Source organism: Ambystoma mexicanum, chromosome 11 (assembly GCF_040938575.1).
Source record: "Ambystoma mexicanum isolate Mex_15411 chromosome 11, UKY_AmexF1_1, whole genome shotgun sequence".
Classification (NCBI taxonomy): Eukaryota; Metazoa; Chordata; class Amphibia; order Caudata; family Ambystomatidae; genus Ambystoma; species Ambystoma mexicanum.
In genome coordinates this window covers 1,179,191,623-1,179,209,853 of record NC_090934.1, presented here as the reverse complement: position 1 = coordinate 1,179,209,853, position 18,231 = coordinate 1,179,191,623, and the positions used below count along the sequence as shown (strand labels likewise).

The 18,231-nt window shown below is 50.5% G+C and overlaps 12 non-coding genes across 12 annotated transcripts; all 12 read right to left on the bottom strand.

Annotated features, from left to right (window-relative positions):
- Nucleotides 1-589: 589 nt before the first annotated feature.
- Nucleotides 590-672, bottom strand: TRNAL-CAG (transfer RNA leucine (anticodon CAG)). The gene has a single exon. It is a non-coding gene; the product is annotated as a tRNA-Leu (tRNA).
- Nucleotides 673-2,242: 1,570 nt separating this feature from the next.
- On the bottom strand, nt 2,243-2,325 carry TRNAL-CAG (transfer RNA leucine (anticodon CAG)). The gene has a single exon. It is a non-coding gene; the product is annotated as a tRNA-Leu (tRNA).
- A 2,116-nt stretch (nt 2,326-4,441) lies between these two features.
- TRNAL-CAG (transfer RNA leucine (anticodon CAG)) lies at nt 4,442-4,524 on the bottom strand. The gene has a single exon. It is a non-coding gene; the product is annotated as a tRNA-Leu (tRNA).
- A 1,566-nt stretch (nt 4,525-6,090) lies between these two features.
- TRNAL-CAG (transfer RNA leucine (anticodon CAG)) lies at nt 6,091-6,173 on the bottom strand. The gene has a single exon. It is a non-coding gene; the product is annotated as a tRNA-Leu (tRNA).
- Nucleotides 6,174-7,739: 1,566 nt separating this feature from the next.
- Nucleotides 7,740-7,822, bottom strand: TRNAL-CAG (transfer RNA leucine (anticodon CAG)). The gene has a single exon. It is a non-coding gene; the product is annotated as a tRNA-Leu (tRNA).
- A 1,566-nt stretch (nt 7,823-9,388) lies between these two features.
- TRNAL-CAG (transfer RNA leucine (anticodon CAG)) lies at nt 9,389-9,471 on the bottom strand. Its single transcript has one exon. It is a non-coding gene; the product is annotated as a tRNA-Leu (tRNA).
- A 1,020-nt stretch (nt 9,472-10,491) lies between these two features.
- TRNAL-CAG (transfer RNA leucine (anticodon CAG)) lies at nt 10,492-10,574 on the bottom strand. Its single transcript has one exon. It is a non-coding gene; the product is annotated as a tRNA-Leu (tRNA).
- A 2,105-nt stretch (nt 10,575-12,679) lies between these two features.
- Nucleotides 12,680-12,762, bottom strand: TRNAL-CAG (transfer RNA leucine (anticodon CAG)). Its single transcript has one exon. It is a non-coding gene; the product is annotated as a tRNA-Leu (tRNA).
- A 1,566-nt stretch (nt 12,763-14,328) lies between these two features.
- TRNAL-CAG (transfer RNA leucine (anticodon CAG)) lies at nt 14,329-14,411 on the bottom strand. Its single transcript has one exon. It is a non-coding gene; the product is annotated as a tRNA-Leu (tRNA).
- A 1,566-nt stretch (nt 14,412-15,977) lies between these two features.
- On the bottom strand, nt 15,978-16,060 carry TRNAL-CAG (transfer RNA leucine (anticodon CAG)). Its single transcript has one exon. It is a non-coding gene; the product is annotated as a tRNA-Leu (tRNA).
- Nucleotides 16,061-17,080: 1,020 nt separating this feature from the next.
- On the bottom strand, nt 17,081-17,163 carry TRNAL-CAG (transfer RNA leucine (anticodon CAG)). The gene has a single exon. It is a non-coding gene; the product is annotated as a tRNA-Leu (tRNA).
- A 482-nt stretch (nt 17,164-17,645) lies between these two features.
- On the bottom strand, nt 17,646-17,728 carry TRNAL-CAG (transfer RNA leucine (anticodon CAG)). The gene has a single exon. It is a non-coding gene; the product is annotated as a tRNA-Leu (tRNA).
- Between the last annotated feature and the right edge of the window lie 503 nt (nt 17,729-18,231).

Here is an 18,231-nt window from a genome sequence, read left to right as displayed (position 1 = left end):
TGTGTATGGGCCGGCCTGATCTCCCTGTACTCCTGCACAGGACTCACTCTAAATTACAGGGCTAAAGAGTTCTGCCAGCAAAGCCTATATACAATGGCCGTTCGTGGCCGTTTGGGCAGGCAGGTGGTTGGTTGGGCAGAGGGCGAGGAGGAAGAACTGTGTTCACTCCTCTGCCTGCCTTTTTACCTCTCGCTTCCCCCCACTCACTCCTCCATCTGCCTCCCACTATGTCACACTAACTTTCCACCTGACCCCCATTTCAAATAGGTCACTTCATTCCAACTAGGCCCAGTGAAAAGGACAAGACGTTGGGTTCTTTATGCATTTTTTCCAAAGACAAAATGCCGCGCTGCGCCCATTTGCAAGTCCACAAAGCTAGCACAGTCCTAAGACGGTTTTTCATTTAAGCACTGTAGTACACCTGCCAAAAGGGCAGTCAAGCATTCCAGGACCAACTGCAGACCTAGCTGGAGGACGGGAGTGTGTGGAGCAAGCTCCAACTCCATCTCCCTGTTCCAGAAATCCGTGGCCGGCAGTTATAGGAAGCGTGGAATGCAATCACATGAAAAGTAAAAACCCATTTCAGGCATGTCAGAAGTGGGATTCGAACCCACGCCTCCAGAGGAGACTGCGACCTGAACGCAGCGCCTTAGACCACTCGGCCATCCTGACTCTGCCTTAGGCGCTCGCCTGAATCGGCTTAGAGGCTATGTTGGCAAGTCTTTGACCACACTTAAATCCTCTTGGATTTCCTAAAATGTCTCCACAGTCTGCCAGGAATATACTCTCGCGCATCCCACCCACCCCTCCTAACCCACCACCCTCCCCATCCATTTTAAAAATGTCACTTCATTCCCACTAGGCCCAGTTAAAAGGACAACACATTGGGTTCTTTATGCATTTTTTCCAAAGGCAAAATGTCGCGGTGCGCCCGTTTGCATGTCCACAAGGCCGGCCCAGTCCAAAGATGGTTTTTCACTGGAGTTCACTTTCCCAAAAAAGAAGCGAGGAAATACAGGAAGCACTGGAAATCAACCATGAGGCCTGCAGTGCGTGCTCCAACTCCATCTCCCTGTTCCAGAAAGCCTTGGCCAGCAGTTATAGGACGCCTGGAATGTTACAATCAAATGAAAAGAAAAAATCTGTTACAGACATGTCAGAGGTGGGATTCGAACCCACTGCGACCTGAACGCAGCGCCTTAGACCACTCGGCCATCCTGACTCTGCCATTTGCACCCCTCAGATGCGGCTTAGAGGCAATGTTGGAAAGTCTCAAAGACCACCCGCCTAAAATCCTCTCCTATTGCATTAAAGTCTCCCAATTCCTCCCAAAAGAATAATCACAGGCAGGGCAGCACTCATACAACGACTACTGGCACAGACGTGCAGGGTTCAATCCCTATGTACAGCAGCTACTTGTCACAAGCACACATGAGTCTTTCATGTTTCTGCAGAACGGTGCTGCCTGCCACCTGTTAACAGACACAAGCAACTACACCTCAGGAAATAGGAAGGCAGGAGGCGGGCTGGTTTATGCAAATAAAAGCATGCACTGTGTCCAACCCTTCAGGAGGTTCAGGCAGTGTGCTAGAGCCTTCTTGGTCACAAGAGGTTGGGCACTAGTGCCGGGGAGCCTGTTTAGGCTGAAAGGACTGTGTATGGGCCGGCCTGATCTCCCTGTACTCCTGCACAGGACTCACTCTAAATTACAGGGCTAAAGAGTTCTGCCAGCAAAGCCTATATACAATGGCCGTTCGTGGCCGTTTGGGCAGGCAGGTGGTTGGTTGGGCAGAGGGCGAGGAGGAAGAACTGTGTTCACTCCTCTGCCTGCCTTTTTACCTCTCGCTTCCCCCCACTCACTCCTCCATCTGCCTCCCACTATGTCACACTAACTTTCCACCTGACCCCCATTTCAAATAGGTCACTTCATTCCAACTAGGCCCAGTGAAAAGGACAAGACGTTGGGTTCTTTATGCATTTTTTCCAAAGACAAAATGCCGCGCTGCGCCCATTTGCAAGTCCACAAAGCTAGCACAGTCCTAAGACGGTTTTTCATTTAAGCACTGTAGTACACCTGCCAAAAGGGCAGTCAAGCATTCCAGGACCAACTGCAGACCTAGCTGGAGGACGGGAGTGTGTGGAGCAAGCTCCAACTCCATCTCCCTGTTCCAGAAATCCGTGGCCGGCAGTTATAGGAAGCGTGGAATGCAATCACATGAAAAGTAAAAACCCATTTCAGGCATGTCAGAAGTGGGATTCGAACCCACGCCTCCAGAGGAGACTGCGACCTGAACGCAGCGCCTTAGACCACTCGGCCATCCTGACTCTGCCTTAGGCGCTCGCCTGAATCGGCTTAGAGGCTATGTTGGCAAGTCTTTGACCACACTTAAATCCTCTTGGATTTCCTAAAATGTCTCCACAGTCTGCCAGGAATATACTCTCGCGCATCCCACCCACCCCTCCTAACCCACCACCCTCCCCATCCATTTTAAAAATGTCACTTCATTCCCACTAGGCCCAGTTAAAAGGACAACACATTGGGTTCTTTATGCATTTTTTCCAAAGGCAAAATGTCGCGGTGCGCCCGTTTGCATGTCCACAAGGCCGGCCCAGTCCAAAGATGGTTTTTCACTGGAGTTCACTTTCCCAAAAAAGAAGCGAGGAAATACAGGAAGCACTGGAAATCAACCATGAGGCCTGCAGTGCGTGCTCCAACTCCATCTCCCTGTTCCAGAAAGCCTTGGCCAGCAGTTATAGGACGCCTGGAATGTTACAATCAAATGAAAAGAAAAAATCTGTTACAGACATGTCAGAGGTGGGATTCGAACCCACTGCGACCTGAACGCAGCGCCTTAGACCACTCGGCCATCCTGACTCTGCCATTTGCACCCCTCAGATGCGGCTTAGAGGCAATGTTGGAAAGTCTCAAAGACCACCCGCCTAAAATCCTCTCCTATTGCATTAAAGTCTCCCAATTCCTCCCAAAAGAATAATCACAGGCAGGGCAGCACTCATACAACGACTACTGGCACAGACGTGCAGGGTTCAATCCCTATGTACAGCAGCTACTTGTCACAAGCACACATGAGTCTTTCATGTTTCTGCAGAACGGTGCTGCCTGCCACCTGTTAACAGACACAAGCAACTACACCTCAGGAAATAGGAAGGCAGGAGGCGGGCTGGTTTATGCAAATAAAAGCATGCACTGTGTCCAACCCTTCAGGAGGTTCAGGCAGTGTGCTAGAGCCTTCTTGGTCACAAGAGGTTGGGCACTAGTCCCGGGGAGCCTGTTTAGGCTGAAAGGACTGTGTATGGGCCGGCCTGATCTCCCTGTACTCCTGCACAGGACTCACTCTAAATGACAGGGCTAGAGAGTTCTGCCAGCAAAGCCTATATACAATGGCCGTTCGTGGCCGTTTGGGCAGGCAGGTGGTTGGTTGGGCAGAGGGCGAGGAGGAAGAACTGTGTTCACTCCTCTGCCTGCCTTTTTACCTCTCGCTTCCCCCCACTCACTCCTCCATCTGCCTCCCACTATGTCACACTAACTTTCCTCCTGACCTCCATTTCAAATAGGTCACTTCATTCCAACTAGGCCCAGTGAAAAGGACAAGACGTTGGGTTCTTTATGCATTTTTTCCAAAGACAAAATGCCGCGCTGCGCCCATTTGCAAGTCCACAAAGCTAGCACAGTCCTAAGACGGTTTTTCATTTAAGCACTGTAGTACACCTGCCAAAAGGGCAGTGAAGCATTCCAGGACGAACTGCAGACCTAGCTGGAGGACGGGAGTGTGTGGAGCAAGCTCCAACTCCATCTCCCTGTTCCAGAAGTCCGAGGCCGGCAGTTATAGGAAGCGTGGAATGCAATCACATGAAAAGTAAAAACCCGTTTCAGGCATGTCAGAAGTGGGATTCGAACCCAGACCTGAACGCAGCACCTTAGATCACTCGGCCATCCTGACTCTGCCTTAGGCGCTTGCCTGAATCGGCTTAGAGGCTATGTTGGCAAGTCTTTGACCACACTTAAATCCTCTTGGATTTCCTAAAATGTCTCCACAGTCTGCCAGGAATATACTCTTGCGCATCCCACCCACCCCTCCTAACCCACCACCCTCCCCATCCATTTTAAAAATGTCACTTCATTCCCACTAGGCCCAGTTAAAAGGACAACACATTGGGTTCTTTATGCATTTTTTCCAAAGGCAAAATGTCGCGGTGCGCCCGTTTGCATGTCCACAAGGCCGGCCCAGTCCAAAGATGGTTTTTCACTGGAGTTCACTTTCCCAAAAAAGAAGCGAGGAAATACAGGAAGCACTGGAAATCAACCATGAGGCCTGCAGTGCGTGCTCCAACTCCATCTCCCTGTTCCAGAAAGCCTTGGCCAGCAGTTATAGGACGCCTGGAATGTTACAATCAAATGAAAAGAAAAATTCTGTTACAGACATGTCAGAAGTGGGATTCGAACCCACGCCTCCAGAGGAGACTGCGACCTGAACGCAGCGCCTTAGACCACTCGGCCATCCTGACTCTGCCATTTGCACCCCTCAGATGCGGCTTAGAGGCAATGTTGGAAAGTCTCAAAGACCACCCGCCTAAAATCCTCTCCTATTGCATTAAAGTCTCCCAATTCCTCCCAAAAGAATAATCACAGGCAGGGCAGCACTCATACAACGACTACTGGCACAGACGTGCAGGGTTCAATCCCTATGTACAGCAGCTACTTGTCACAAGCACACATGAGTCTTTCATGTTTCTGCAGAACGGTGCTGCCTGCCACCTGTTAACAGACACAAGCAACTACACCTCAGGAAATAGGAAGGCAGGAGGCGGGCTGGTTTATGCAAATAAAAGCATGCACTGTGTCCAACCCTTCAGGAGGTTCAGGCAGTGTGCTAGAGCCTTCTTGGTCACAAGAGGTTGGGCACTAGTCCCGGGGAGCCTGTTTAGGCTGAAAGGACTGTGTATGGGCCGGCCTGATCTCCCTGTACTCCTGCACAGGACTCACTCTAAATGATAGGGCTAAAGAGTTCTGCCAGCAAAGCCTATATACAATGGCCGTTCGGGGCCGTTTGGGCAGACAGGTGGTTGGTTGGGCAGAGGGCGAGGAGGAAGAACTGTGTTCACTCCTCTGCCTGCCTTTTTACCTCTCGCTTCCCCCCACTCACTCCTCCATCTGCCTCCCACTATGTCACACTAACTTTCCTCCTGACCTCCATTTCAAATAGGTCACTTCATTCCAACTAGGCCCAGTGAAAAGGACAAGACGTTGGGTTCTTTATGCATTTTTTCCAAAGACAAAATGCTGCGCTGCGCCCATTTGCAAGTCCACAAAGCTAGCACAGTCCTAAGACGGTTTTTCATTTAAGCACTGTAGTACACCTGCCAAAAGGGCAGTGAAGCATTCCAGGACGAACTGCAGACCTAGCTGGAGGACGGGAGTGTGTGGAGCAAGCTCCAACTCCATCTCCCTGTTCCAGAAGTCCGTGGCCGGCAGTTATAGGAAGCGTGGAATGCAATCACATGAAAAGTAAAAACCCGTTTCAGGCATGTCAGAAGTGGGATTCGAACCCAGACCTGAACGCAGCACCTTAGACCACTCGGCCATCCTGACTCTGCCTTAGGCGCTCGCCTGAATCGGCTTAGAGGCTATGTTGGCAAGTCTTTGACCACACTTAAATCCTCTTGGATTTCCTAAAATGTCTCCACAGTCTGCCAGGAATATACTCTCGCGCATCCCACCCACCCCTCCTAACCCACCACCCTCCCCATCCATTTTAAAAATGTCACTTCATTCCCACTAGGCCCAGTTAAAAGGACAACACATTGGGTTCTTTATGCATTTTTTCCAAAGGCAAAATGTCGCGGTGCGCCCGTTTGCATGTCCACAAGGCCGGCCCAGTCCAAAGATGGTTTTTCACTGGAGTTCACTTTCCCAAAAAAGAAGCGAGGAAATACAGGAAGCACTGGAAATCAACCATGAGGCCTGCAGTGCGTGCTCCAACTCCATCTCCCTGTTCCAGAAAGCCTTGGCCAGCAGTTATAGGACGCCTGGAATGTTACAATCAAATGAAAAGAAAAATTCTGTTACAGACATGTCAGAAGTGGGATTCGAACCCACGCTTCCAGAGGAGACTGCGACCTGAACGCAGCGCCTTAGACCACTCGGCCATCCTGACTCTGCCATTTGCACCCCTCAGATGCGGCTTAGAGGCAATGTTGGAAAGTCTCAAAGACCACCCGCCTAAAATCCTCTCCTATTGCATTAAAGTCTCCCAATTCCTCCCAAAAGAATAATCACAGGCAGGGCAGCACTCATACAACGACTACTGGCACAGACGTGCAGGGTTCAATCCCTATGTACAGCAGCTACTTGTCACAAGCACACATGAGTCTTTCATGTTTCTGCAGAACGGTGCTGCCTGCCACCTGTTAACAGACACAAGCAACTACACCTCAGGAAATAGGAAGGCAGGAGGCGGGCTGGTTTATGCAAATAAAAGCATGCACTGTGTCCAACCCTTCAGGAGGTTCAGGCAGTGTGCTAGAGCCTTCTTGGTCACAAGAGGTTGGGCACTAGTCCCGGGGAGCCTGTTTAGGCTGAAAGGACTGTGTATGGGCCGGCCTGATCTCCCTGTACTCCTGCACAGGACTCACTCTAAATGACAGGGCTAAAGAGTTCTGCCAGCAAAGCCTATATACAATGGCCGTTCGTGGCCGTTTGGGCAGGCAGGTGGTTGGTTGGGCAGAGGGCGAGGAGGAAGAACTGTGTTCACTCCTCTGCCTGCCTTTTTACCTCTCGCTTCCCCCCACTCACTCCTCCATCTGCCTCCCACTATGTCACACTAACTTTCCACCTGACCCCCATTTCAAATAGGTCACTTCATTCCAACTAGGCCCAGTGAAAAGGACAAGACGTTGGGTTCTTTATGCATTTTTTCCAAAGACAAAATGCCGCGCTGCGCCCATTTGCAAGTCCACAAAGCTAGCACAGTCCTAAGACGGTTTTTCATTTAAGCACTGTAGTACACCTGCCAAAAGGGCAGTGAAGCATTCCAGGACGAACTGCAGACCTAGCTGGAGGACGGGAGTGTGTGGAGCAAGCTCCAACTCCATCTCCCTGTTCCAGAAGTCTGTGGCCGGCAGTTATAGGAAGCGTGGAATGCAATCACATGAAAAGTAAAAACCCGTTTCAGGCATGTCAGAAGTGGGATTCGAACCCAGACCTGAACGCAGCACCTTAGACCACTCGGCCATCCTGACTCTGCCTTAGGCGCTTGCCTGAATCGGCTTAGAGGCTATGTTGGCAAGTCTTTGACCACACTTAAATCCTCTTGGATTTCCTAAAATGTCTCCACAGTCTTCCAGGAATATACTCTCGCGCATCCCACCCACCCCTCCTAACCCACCACCCTCCCCATCCATTTTAAAAATGTCACTTCATTCCCACTAGGCACAGTTAAAAGGACAACACATTGGGTTCTTTATGCATTTTTTCCAAAGGCAAAATGTCGCGGTGCGCCCGTTTGCATGTCCACAAGGCCGGCCCAGTCCAAAGATGGTTTTTCACTGGAGTTCACTTTCCCAAAAAAGAAGCGAGGAAATACAGGAAGCACTGGAAATCAACCATGAGGCCTGCAGTGCGTGCTCCAACTCCATCTCCCTGTTCCAGAAAGCCTTGGCCAGCAGTTATAGGACGCCTGGAATGTTACAATCAAATGAAAAGAAAAATTCTGTTACAGACATGTCAGAAGTGGGATTCGAACCCACGCCTCCAGAGGAGACTGCGACCTGAACGCAGCGTCTTAGACCACTCGGCCATCCTGACTCTGCCATTTGCACCCCTCAGATGCGGCTTAGAGGCAATGTTGGAAAGTCTCAAAGACCACCCGCCTAAAATCCTCTCCTATTGCATTAAAGTCTCCCAATTCCTCCCAAAAGAATAATCACAGGCAGGGCAGCACTCATACAATGACTACTGGCACAGACGTGCAGGGTTCAATCCCTATGTACAGCAGCTACTTGTCACAAGCACACATGAGTCTTTCATGTTTCTGCAGAACGGTGCTGCCTGCCACCTGTTAACAGACACAAGCAACTACACCTCAGGAAATAGGAAGGCAGGAGGCGGGCTGGTTTATGCAAATAAAAGCATGCACTGTGTCCAACCCTTCAGGAGGTTCAGGCAGTGTGCTAGAGCCTTCTTGGTCACAAGAGGTTGGGCACTAGTCCCGGGGAGCCTGTTTAGGCTGAAAGGACTGTGTATGGGCCGGCCTGATCTCCCTGTACTCCTGCACAGGACTCACTCTAAATGACAGGGCTAAAGAGTTCTGCCAGCAAAGCCTATATACAATGGCCGTTCGTGGCCGTTTGGGCAGGCAGGTGGTTGGTTGGGCAGAGGGCAAGGAGGAAGAACTGTGTTCACTCCTCTGCCTGCCTTTTTACCTCTCGCTTCCCCCCACTCACTCCTCCATCTGCCTCCCACTATGTCACACTAACTTTCCTCCTGACCTCCATTTCAAATAGGTCACTTCATTCCAACTAGGCCCAGTGAAAAGGACAAGACGTTGGGTTCTTTATGCATTTTTTCCAAAGACAAAATGCCGCGCTGCGCCCATTTGCAAGTCCACAAAGCTAGCACAGTCCTAAGACGGTTTTTCATTTAAGCACTGTAGTACACCTGCCAAAAGGGCAGTGAAGCATTCCAGGACGAACTGCAGACCTAGCTGGAGGACGGGAGTGTGTGGAGCAAGCTCCAACTCCATCTCCCTGTTCCAGAAGTCCGAGGCCGGCAGTTATAGGAAGCGTGGAATGCAATCACATGAAAAGTAAAAACCTGTTTCAGGCATGTCAGAAGTGGGATTCGAACCCAGACCTGAACGCAGCACCTTAGATCACTCGGCCATCCTGACTCTGCCTTAGGCGCTTGCCTGAATCGGCTTAGAGGCTATGTTGGCAAGTCTTTGACCACACTTAAATCCTCTTGGATTTCCTAAAATGTCTCCACAGTCTGCCAGGAATATACTCTTGCGCATCCCACCCACCCCTCCTAACCCACCACCCTCCCCATCCATTTTAAAAATGTCACTTCATTCCCACTAGGCCCAGTTAAAAGGACAACACATTGGGTTCTTTATGCATTTTTTCCAAAGGCAAAATGTCGCGGTGCGCCCGTTTGCATGTCCACAAGGCCGGCCCAGTCCAAAGATGGTTTTTCACTGGAGTTCACTTTCCCAAAAAAGAAGCGAGGAAATACAGGAAGCACTGGAAATCAACCATGAGGCCTGCAGTGCGTGCTCCAACTCCATCTCCCTGTTCCAGAAAGCCTTGGCCAGCAGTTATAGGACGCCTGGAATGTTACAATCAAATGAAAAGAAAAATTCTGTTACAGACATGTCAGAAGTGGGATTCGAACCCACGCCTCCAGAGGAGACTGCGACCTGAACGCAGCGCCTTAGACCACTCGGCCATCCTGACTCTGCCATTTGCACCCCTCAGATGCGGCTTAGAGGCAATGTTGGAAAGTCTCAAAGACCACCCGCCTAAAATCCTCTCCTATTGCATTAAAGTCTCCCAATTCCTCCCAAAAGAATAATCACAGGCAGGGCAGCACTCATACAACGACTACTGGCACAGACGTGCAGGGTTCAATCCCTATGTACAGCAGCTACTTGTCACAAGCACACATGAGTCTTTCATGTTTCTGCAGAACGGTGCTGCCTGCCACCTGTTAACAGACACAAGCAACTACACCTCAGGAAATAGGAAGGCAGGAGGCGGGCTGGTTTATGCAAATAAAAGCATGCACTGTGTCCAACCCTTCAGGAGGTTCAGGCAGTGTGCTAGAGCCTTCTTGGTCACAAGAGGTTGGGCACTAGTCCCGGGGAGCCTGTTTAGGCTGAAAGGACTGTGTATGGGCCGGCCTGATCTCCCTGTACTCCTGCACAGGACTCACTCTAAATGATAGGGCTAAAGAGTTCTGCCAGCAAAGCCTATATACAATGGCCGTTCGGGGCCGTTTGGGCAGACAGGTGGTTGGTTGGGCAGAGGGCGAGGAGGAAGAACTGTGTTCACTCCTCTGCCTGCCTTTTTACCTCTCGCTTCCCCCCACTCACTCCTCCATCTGCCTCCCACTATGTCACACTAACTTTCCTCCTGACCTCCATTTCAAATAGGTCACTTCATTCCAACTAGGCCCAGTGAAAAGGACAAGACGTTGGGTTCTTTATGCATTTTTTCCAAAGACAAAATGCTGCGCTGCGCCCATTTGCAAGTCCACAAAGCTAGCACAGTCCTAAGACGGTTTTTCATTTAAGCACTGTAGTACACCTGCCAAAAGGGCAGTGAAGCATTCCAGGACGAACTGCAGACCTAGCTGGAGGACGGGAGTGTGTGGAGCAAGCTCCAACTCCATCTCCCTGTTCCAGAAATCCGTGGCCGGCAGTTATAGGAAGCGTGGAATGCAATCACATGAAAAGTAAAAACCCATTTCAGGCATGTCAGAAGTGGGATTCGAACCCACGCCTCCAGAGGAGACTGCGACCTGAACGCAGCGCCTTAGACCACTCGGCCATCCTGACTCTGCCTTAGGCGCTCGCCTGAATCGGCTTAGAGGCTATGTTGGCAAGTCTTTGACCACACTTAAATCCTCTTGGATTTCCTAAAATGTCTCCACAGTCTGCCAGGAATATACTCTCGCGCATCCCACCCACCCCTCCTAACCCACCACCCTCCCCATCCATTTTAAAAATGTCACTTCATTCCCACTAGGCCCAGTTAAAAGGACAACACATTGGGTTCTTTATGCATTTTTTCCAAAGGCAAAATGTCGCGGTGCGCCCGTTTGCATGTCCACAAGGCCGGCCCAGTCCAAAGATGGTTTTTCACTGGAGTTCACTTTCCCAAAAAAGAAGCGAGGAAATACAGGAAGCACTGGAAATCAACCATGAGGCCTGCAGTGCGTGCTCCAACTCCATCTCCCTGTTCCAGAAAGCCTTGGCCAGCAGTTATAGGACGCCTGGAATGTTACAATCAAATGAAAAGAAAAATTCTGTTACAGACATGTCAGAAGTGGGATTCGACCTGAACGCAGCGCCTTAGACCACTCGGCCATCCTGACTCTGCCATTTGCACCCCTCAGATGCGGCTTAGAGGCAATGTTGGAAAGTCTCAAAGACCACCCGCCTAAAATCCTCTCCTATTGCATTAAAGTCTCCCAATTCCTCCCAAAAGAATAATCACAGGCAGGGCAGCACTCATACAACGACTACTGGCACAGACGTGCAGGGTTCAATCCCTATGTACAGCAGCTACTTGTCACAAGCACACATGAGTCTTTCATGTTTCTGCAGAACGGTGCTGCCTGCCACCTGTTAACAGACACAAGCAACTACACCTCAGGAAATAGGAAGGCAGGAGGCGGGCTGGTTTATGCAAATAAAAGCATGCACTGTGTCCAACCCTTCAGGAGGTTCAGGCAGTGTGCTAGAGCCTTCTTGGTCACAAGAGGTTGGGCACTAGTCCCGGGGAGCCTGTTTAGGCTGAAAGGACTGTGTATGGGCCGGCCTGATCTCCCTGTACTCCTGCACAGGACTCACTCTAAATGACAGGGCTAAAGAGTTCTGCCAGCAAAGCCTATATACAATGGCCGTTCGTGGCCGTTTGGGCAGGCAGGTGGTTGGTTGGGCAGAGGGCGAGGAGGAAGAACTGTGTTCACTCCTCTGCCTGCCTTTTTACCTCTCGCTTCCCCCCACTCACTCCTCCATCTGCCTCCCACTATGTCACACTAACTTTCCACCTGACCCCCATTTCAAATAGGTCACTTCATTCCAACTAGGCCCAGTGAAAAGGACAAGACGTTGGGTTCTTTATGCATTTTTTCCAAAGACAAAATGCCGCGCTGCGCCCATTTGCAAGTCCACAAAGCTAGCACAGTCCTAAGACGGTTTTTCATTTAAGCACTGTAGTACACCTGCCAAAAGGGCAGTGAAGCATTCCAGGACGAACTGCAGACCTAGCTGGAGGACGGGAGTGTGTGGAGCAAGCTCCAACTCCATCTCCCTGTTCCAGAAGTCTGTGGCCGGCAGTTATAGGAAGCGTGGAATGCAATCACATGAAAAGTAAAAACCCGTTTCAGGCATGTCAGAAGTGGGATTCGAACCCAGACCTGAACGCAGCACCTTAGACCACTCGGCCATCCTGACTCTGCCTTAGGCGCTTGCCTGAATCGGCTTAGAGGCTATGTTGGCAAGTCTTTGACCACACTTAAATCCTCTTGGATTTCCTAAAATGTCTCCACAGTCTTCCAGGAATATACTCTCGCGCATCCCACCCACCCCTCCTAACCCACCACCCTCCCCATCCATTTTAAAAATGTCACTTCATTCCCACTAGGCACAGTTAAAAGGACAACACATTGGGTTCTTTATGCATTTTTTCCAAAGGCAAAATGTCGCGGTGCGCCCGTTTGCATGTCCACAAGGCCGGCCCAGTCCAAAGATGGTTTTTCACTGGAGTTCACTTTCCCAAAAAAGAAGCGAGGAAATACAGGAAGCACTGGAAATCAACCATGAGGCCTGCAGTGCGTGCTCCAACTCCATCTCCCTGTTCCAGAAAGCCTTGGCCAGCAGTTATAGGACGCCTGGAATGTTACAATCAAATGAAAAGAAAAATTCTGTTACAGACATGTCAGAAGTGGGATTCGAACCCACGCCTCCAGAGGAGACTGCGACCTGAACGCAGCGCCTTAGACCACTCGGCCATCCTGACTCTGCCGTTTGCACCCCTCAGATGCGGCTTAGAGGCAATGTTGGAAAGTCTCAAAGACCACCCGCCTAAAATCCTCTCCTATTGCATTAAAGTCTCCCAATTCCTCCCAAAAGAATAATCACAGGCAGGGCAGCACTCATACAACGACTACTGGCACAGACGTGCAGGGTTCAATCCCTATGTACAGCAGCTACTTGTCACAAGCACACATGAGTCTTTCATGTTTCTGCAGAACGGTGCTGCCTGCCACCTGTTAACAGACACAAGCAACTACACCTCAGGAAATAGGAAGGCAGGAGGCGGGCTGGTTTATGCAAATAAAAGCATGCACTGTGTCCAACCCTTCAGGAGGTTCAGGCAGTGTGCTAGAGCCTTCTTGGTCACAAGAGGTTGGGCACTAGTCCCGGGGAGCCTGTTTAGGCTGAAAGGACTGTGTATGGGCCGGCCTGATCTCCCTGTACTCCTGCACAGGACTCACTCTAAATGACAGGGCTAAAGAGTTCTGCCAGCAAAGCCTATATACAATGGCCGTTCGTGGCCGTTTGGGCAGGCAGGTGGTTGGTTGGGCAGAGGGCGAGGAGGAAGAACTGTGTTCACTCCTCTGCCTGCCTTTTTACCTCTCGCTTCCCCCCACTCACTCCTCCATCTGCCTCCCACTATGTCACACTAACTTTCCTCCTGACCTCCATTTCAAATAGGTCACTTCATTCCAACTAGGCCCAGTGAAAAGGACAAGACGTTGGGTTCTTTATGCATTTTTTCCAAAGACAAAATGCCGCGCTGCGCCCATTTGCAAGTCCACAAAGCTAGCACAGTCCTAAGACGGTTTTTCATTTAAGCACTGTAGTACACCTGCCAAAAGGGCAGTGAAGCATTCCAGGACGAACTGCAGACCTAGCTGGAGGACGGGAGTGTGTGGAGCAAGCTCCAACTCCATCTCCCTGTTCCAGAAGTCCGAGGCCGGCAGTTATAGGAAGCGTGGAATGCAATCACATGAAAAGTAAAAACCCGTTTCAGGCATGTCAGAAGTGGGATTCGAACCCAGACCTGAACGCAGCACCTTAGATCACTCGGCCATCCTGACTCTGCCTTAGGCGCTTGCCTGAATCGGCTTAGAGGCTATGTTGGCAAGTCTTTGACCACACTTAAATCCTCTTGGATTTCCTAAAATGTCTCCACAGTCTGCCAGGAATATACTCTTGCGCATCCCACCCACCCCTCCTAACCCACCACCCTCCCCATCCATTTTAAAAATGTCACTTCATTCCCACTAGGCCCAGTTAAAAGGACAACACATTGGGTTCTTTATGCATTTTTTCCAAAGGCAAAATGTCGCGGTGCGCCCGTTTGCATGTCCACAAGGCCGGCCCAGTCCAAAGATGGTTTTTCACTGGAGTTCACTTTCCCAAAAAAGAAGCGAGGAAATACAGGAAGCACTGGAAATCAACCATGAGGCCTGCAGTGCGTGCTCCAACTCCATCTCCCTGTTCCAGAAAGCCTTGGCCAGCAGTTATAGGACGCCTGGAATGTTACAATCAAATGAAAAGAAAAATTCTGTTACAGACATGTCAGAAGTGGGATTCGAACCCACGCCTCCAGAGGAGACTGCGACCTGAACGCAGCGCCTTAGACCACTCGGCCATCCTGACTCTGCCATTTGCACCCCTCAGATGCGGCTTAGAGGCAATGTTGGAAAGTCTCAAAGACCACCCGCCTAAAATCCTCTCCTATTGCATTAAAGTCTCCCAATTCCTCCCAAAAGAATAATCACAGGCAGGGCAGCACTCATACAACGACTACTGGCACAGACGTGCAGGGTTCAATCCCTATGTACAGCAGCTACTTGTCACAAGCACACATGAGTCTTTCATGTTTCTGCAGAACGGTGCTGCCTGCCACCTGTTAACAGACACAAGCAACTACACCTCAGGAAATAGGAAGGCAGGAGGCGGGCTGGTTTATGCAAATAAAAGCATGCACTGTGTCCAACCCTTCAGGAGGTTCAGGCAGTGTGCTAGAGCCTTCTTGGTCACAAGAGGTTGGGCACTAGTCCCGGGGAGCCTGTTTAGGCTGAAAGGACTGTGTATGGGCCGGCCTGATCTCCCTGTACTCCTGCACAGGACTCACTCTAAATGATAGGGCTAAAGAGTTCTGCCAGCAAAGCCTATATACAATGGCCGTTCGGGGCCGTTTGGGCAGACAGGTGGTTGGTTGGGCAGAGGGCGAGGAGGAAGAACTGTGTTCACTCCTCTGCCTGCCTTTTTACCTCTCGCTTCCCCCCACTCACTCCTCCATCTGCCTCCCACTATGTCACACTAACTTTCCTCCTGACCTCCATTTCAAATAGGTCACTTCATTCCAACTAGGCCCAGTGAAAAGGACAAGACGTTGGGTTCTTTATGCATTTTTTCCAAAGACAAAATGCTGCGCTGCGCCCATTTGCAAGTCCACAAAGCTAGCACAGTCCTAAGACGGTTTTTCATTTAAGCACTGTAGTACACCTGCCAAAAGGGCAGTGAAGCATTCCAGGACGAACTGCAGACCTAGCTGGAGGACGGGAGTGTGTGGAGCAAGCTCCAACTCCATCTCCCTGTTCCAGAAGTCCGTGGCCGGCAGTTATAGGAAGCGTGGAATGCAATCACATGAAAAGTAAAAACCCGTTTCAGGCATGTCAGAAGTGGGATTCGAACCCAGACCTGAACGCAGCACCTTAGACCACTCGGCCATCCTGACTCTGCCTTAGGCGCTCGCCTGAATCGGCTTAGAGGCTATGTTGGCAAGTCTTTGACCACACTTAAATCCTCTTGGATTTCCTAAAATGTCTCCACAGTCTGCCAGGAATATACTCTCGCGCATCCCACCCACCCCTCCTAACCCACCACCCTCCCCATCCATTTTAAAAATGTCACTTCATTCCCACTAGGCCCAGTTAAAAGGACAACACATTGGGTTCTTTATGCATTTTTTCCAAAGGCAAAATGTCGCGGTGCGCCCGTTTGCATGTCCACAAGGCCGGCCCAGTCCAAAGATGGTTTTTCACTGGAGTTCACTTTCCCAAAAAAGAAGCGAGGAAATACAGGAAGCACTGGAAATCAACCATGAGGCCTGCAGTGCGTGCTCCAACTCCATCTCCCTGTTCCAGAAAGCCTTGGCCAGCAGTTATAGGACGCCTGGAATGTTACAATCAAATGAAAAGAAAAATTCTGTTACAGACATGTCAGAAGTGGGATTCGAACCCACGCCTCCAGAGGAGACTGCGACCTGAACGCAGCGCCTTAGACCACTCGGCCATCCTGACTCTGCCATTTGCACCCCTCAGATGCGGCTTAGAGGCAATGTTGGAAAGTCTCAAAGACCACCCGCCTAAAATCCTCTCCTATTGCATTAAAGTCTCCCAATTCCTCCCAAAAGAATAATCACAGGCAGGGCAGCACTCATACAACGACTACTGGCACAGACGTGCAGGGTTCAATCCCTATGTACAGCAGCTACTTGTCACAAGCACACATGAGTCTTTCATGTTTCTGCAGAACGGTGCTGCCTGCCACCTGTTAACAGACACAAGCAACTACACCTCAGGAAATAGGAAGGCAGGAGGCGGGCTGGTTTATGCAAATAAAAGCATGCACTGTGTCCAACCCTTCAGGAGGTTCAGGCAGTGTGCTAGAGCCTTCTTGGTCACAAGAGGTTGGGCACTAGTCCCGGGGAGCCTGTTTAGGCTGAAAGGACTGTGTATGGGCCGGCCTGATCTCCCTGTACTCCTGCACAGGACTCACTCTAAATGACAGGGCTAAAGAGTTCTGCCAGCAAAGCCTATATACAATGGCCGTTCGTGGCCGTTTGGGCAGGCAGGTGGTTGGTTGGGCAGAGGGCGAGGAGGAAGAACTGTGTTCACTCCTCTGCCTGCCTTTTTACCTCTCGCTTCCCCCCACTCACTCCTCCATCTGCCTCCCACTATGTCACACTAACTTTCCTCCTGACCTCCATTTCAAATAGGTCACTTCACTCCAACTAGGCCCAGTGAAAAGGACAAGACGTTGGGTTCTTTATGCATTTTTTCCAAAGACAAAATGCCGCGCTGCGCCCATTTGCAAGTCCACAAAGCTAGCACAGTCCTAAGACGGTTTTTCATTTAAGCACTGTAGTACACCTGCCAAAAGGGCAGTGAAGCATTCCAGGACGAACTGCAGACCTAGCTGGAGGACGGGAGTGTGTGGAGCAAGCTCCAACTCCATCTCCCTGTTCCAGAAGTCCGTGGCCGGCAGTTATAGGAAGCGTGGAATGCAATCACATGAAAAGTAAAAACCCGTTTCAGGCATGTCAGAAGTGGGATTCGAACCCACGCCTCCAGAGGAGACTGCGACCTGAACGCAGCGCCTTAGACCACTCGGCCATCCTGACTCTGCCTTAGGCGCTCGCCTGAATCGGCTTAGAGGCTATGTTGGCAAGTCTTTGACCACACTTAAATCCTCTTGGATTTCCTAAAATGTCTCCACAGTCTGCCAGGAATATACTCTCGCGCATCCCACCCACCCCTCCTAACCCACCACCCTCCCCATCCATTTTAAAAATGTCACTTCATTCCCACTAGGCCCAGTTAAAAGGACAACACATTGGGTTCTTTATGCATTTTTTCCAAAGGCAAAATGTCACGGTGCGCCCGTTTGCATGTCCACAAGGCCGGCCCAGTCCAAAGATGGTTTTTCACTGGAGTTCACTTTCCCAAAAAAGAAGCGAGGAAATACAGGAAGCACTGGAAATCAACCATGAGGCCTGCAGTGCGTGCTCCAACTCCATCTCCCTGTTCCAGAAAGCCTTGGCCAGCAGTTATAGGACGCCTGGAATGTTACAATCAAATGAAAAGAAAAATTCTGTTACAGACATGTCAGAAGTGGGATTCGAACCCACGCCTCCAGAGGAGACTGCGACCTGAACCCATCGCCTTAGACCACTCGGCCATCCTGACTCTGCCATTTGCACCCCTCAGATGCGGCTTAGAGGCAATGTTGGAAAGTCTCAAAGACCACCCGCCTAAAATCCTCTCCTATTGCATTAAAGTCTCCCAATTCCTCCCAAAAGAATAATCACAGGCAGGGCAGCACTCATACAACGACTACTGGCACAGACGTGCAGGGTTCAATCCCTATGTACAGCAGCTACTTGTCACAAGCACACATGAGTCTTTCATGTTTCTGCAGAACGGTGCTGCCTGCCACCTGTTAACAGACACAAGCAACTACACCTCAGGAAATAGGAAGGCAGGAGGCGGGCTGGTTTATGCAAATAAAAGCATGCACTGTGTCCAACCCTTCAGGAGGTTCAGGCAGTGTGCTAGAGCCTTCTTGGTCACAAGAGGTTGGGCACTAGTCCCGGGGAGCCTGTTTAGGCTGAAAGGACTGTGTATGGGCCGGCCTGATCTCCCTGTACTCCTGCACAGGACTCACTCTAAATGACAGGGCTAAAGAGTTC